Genomic DNA, 3,427 nt, shown 5'->3' on the forward strand with positions numbered 1-3,427 from the left:
TGCACTACAACGTGGATGAACCTAGAAAACATTATGCTAAGAGACAGAAGCCAGTCACAAAGGAGCAAATATTGTCTGATTCCATTTATATGAAATGTCCAGAATAGGCAAATCTATGGAAGTAGAAAATGTATCAGTGGTTGCCTAAGGTCAGGGTAGGAGGAGGTCTATTGGGAGTGATTACTAATAGGTAAAGGGTTTCTTTTAGGGATGATGTAATGTGTTCTAAAATTTATTGAGGCTATGGTTGCACAGCTCTGTGAATATACTAAAAACCATTCAATTGTTAGTATACTTTAAGTGGGTGAATTTTATGGTATGTGAATTATTTCTCAATAAAATTATGTTAAAAGAGGATTTATTGGAAAACCATAATAGGCAGCTAGAATGACCTTGGGGTTATAGGTTTGCAAATTTAGCCACTATATTTGACACTAGAATAAACTCTATAAATTTAATGTGTAAACAAGCCCCATCCAAATTGAAGGAGACAGGAACTAGATCTACCTCTTGATGGAAGGACTGCAAAGTCTCATTAACAAGGGTGTGGATATGGAGAAGAGTAGATAATTGTTCCTTTGTTTTTAAATCTGAGGAGAATGAAGAAAAGGAAAGCATCAGTAATGACTTTCTCATTCCTTGCCTGGGAGGATGATGATGCCATTTACAGAGATAGGGCCAGGAGGGTCCTACACTGCTTTTATCTGGAAAAGTAATTAAAGTTCCATGCAGGTTTCCAATCACCTAAAAGATAAATCTACACAGTTCCATTGTTATCTGCTTCATTTACTGATCTATAGACTTCCACACAATATATCATTTGAGGAAAGAGTTCGGCAGATTTTAAAAGTCTGTGGACTACTGTTTACTTATTTTTGCATTCTCTGCTGTTCTAGACATAATCCTTTCCCCATGGTGGTGGGCAGCAATGTAAGTGAGCTAAAAGTAGTGTGATAAATAAAATTGCCCTCTTCCTGCCAGAGGAAACAATAAAGGAATACCAAGTATTCGAAATGTCATGTTGAGTCAGCCTCATATATGAGACTCATAAATGAGTCAATAATATCACATGTTATCGATAATTGCAAAATCATTTACTAAAAAAAGTGACAAGTGGCAGAAACATAAGCACTTTTAAGCACTGTTAAAGAAAGTAATTGTCAGTGACAGGTTCTATCTGAATCAGATGGTACCTGAATTATGCCACAAAAAAAGTATAATTAGAACTTTCTAAATGATCAGAATATCTTAAAATAAGTGGTGAACTAAGATGTGAGCAAGTATTAAATTTTAGTGTGTATTCACCTCTGTACTCTTGTCCTAAATATTCAATTATAACTATAATATCTTATACCATCTTATACCTCTGTCTTTGCTTTACCCACTGTGATACAAAATAATGGCTCCAAAAAGATGTCCACATCCTAATCTCCCAGACCTGGGAATATGTTATATTACGTGGCAAGAGAGAGTTAAGGTTGCTGAGGAATTATGGTTGCTAATCAGCTGGTGTTAAAATAAGAAAATTATTCTGGATTATCCAGCTGAGCTCGTTGTAACCACAAGTTTCCCTTAACGTGCAAGAGGAATCAGGACAGTCAGAACCAGAGAGAGAGCAGTATGAGAAAGACTTTGCTGGCTTTGAAGATTTGGATGGGGGCCATGAGCCAAGAAATCCAGGAAACCTCTAGAAGCTGTAAAAGGCACAAAAATGGACTCTTCTTTACAGCCTCCAGGAAGGAATGCAGCCCTGTCTGCACCTTGATTTTAGCCAAATGAGACCCATTTCAGACTTTTGGCCCTCAGAATGATAAGATAATGAATTTATTTTGTTTTACGTTATTAAGTTTGTGAGTTTTTTTACAGCCACAATAGAAAAATTACACAGCCACGAAAATTATTCCAACTTTCCCCAGATGCCCAGAAACTGCTCTCTCCTTACCAAATAGCTTTCCTATTTCAATCACCTGTCATTACTCCCAAACTATCTTTATTTATAAGGCAATCATTATTATTTGATAAGATAGTGATGTTTTCTATAAATTTCTTTGTCAAAATGATTGCTAGGAAAGGTGTTACAGAAAACAATAAATATTTAAGTTATGATTAGATGGGTATTTTAATAAATGTCACATTAGACACCAATTTACAAGCAAAATATTTTTTAAATCTTCAAATAGCACATAATAATGTTGTTTCTTTTTAATATTCAGAAAAAGTTGCTATTTGTGTTGAGTTGATCTTTCTTTTAAAAACAGACTATTTCAGAAAATAAGGCATTATTTGTTTGATTTTCCCATAATAGGTATCTAGGTGAAGCAAAAGAGAATGAAGAGGATTAAAGTAATGTTTCACATCTAATACAATTTCATCAAGGTATTTTAAATGTACTTAAAAGACAGTGAAGGTCAAACATAATTGGAAACTGGAGAAGAACTCAAATCAATGTTCATGGATATATAGATTGCTTATGTTTCAAAAATGCTTTTATTTCAGTTTCTTTTGGAAAATGTGACATACTTTTCACCTAGACCATAAAAAAAAAAAAAAAAAAATCACTAAGATTTGCCAGTGTACTAACTACAGCTTAGACAGTGAATCCTTCTAAACCTCAGTTTTTCACATGTAAAATTGAGTTGATTTTACCCAGTTTATTTCCTACACAGGTTGGTTCTGAGGATCAAATGAGATCATAAATTTAAAGCAACTCGTAACCTACCAAATAAGTTCCCCCACCCCCATCCCACTCCCAGTTCCTACTAGGGCTGAACACCAGGCAAGGCACACAAGCAAGAATTGGGTAACATTTCAACAACTGATGTACAATATGACAGAAAATGCTATGACAGTCCATGTCTAATACACATTGAAAGGGAGCTGGTGAGATATCTCTGTTCCTAGGCAATCAAAGTGCCTGCTGTGTTTCAGGAACTATGCATACTATTTTCTGCATGTTACATTATTTAACCCTCTGATGGAGTTTGGATATGTTGTTCCCTCCAAAACTCATGTGGAAATTTGATCTCCAATGTGACAGTGTTGGAAACTGATTGAGTCATGGGGGCAGATCCCTCTTGAATGGATTAATGCTCTCCCTGGGGGAGGGAGGATTAGTGAGTGAGTTCTCGCTCTATTAGTTCCCGTGAGAGCTGGTTATTTAAAAGACCCTGGCACCTCCCCTCTATCTCTTGCTTCCTCTCCCCATGTGATCTGCTTATACCCGCTGGCTGCCTGACACTTTTCCACCATGAGTAGAAGCAGCCTGAGGCCCGTGCCAGGTGCAGCTGTCCCAGAATCCTCTCTTGCTTCCTCTCCCCATGTGATCTGCTTATACCCGCTGGCTGCCTGACACTTTTCCACCATGAATAGAAGCAGCCTGAGGCCCGTGCCAGGTGCAGCTGTCCCAGAATCATAAGCCAAATAAACC

Source organism: Galeopterus variegatus, unplaced genomic scaffold (assembly GCF_000696425.1).
Source record: "Galeopterus variegatus unplaced genomic scaffold, G_variegatus-3.0.2 Scaffold4582, whole genome shotgun sequence".
In the NCBI taxonomy this organism is placed as follows: Eukaryota; Metazoa; Chordata; class Mammalia; order Dermoptera; family Cynocephalidae; genus Galeopterus; species Galeopterus variegatus.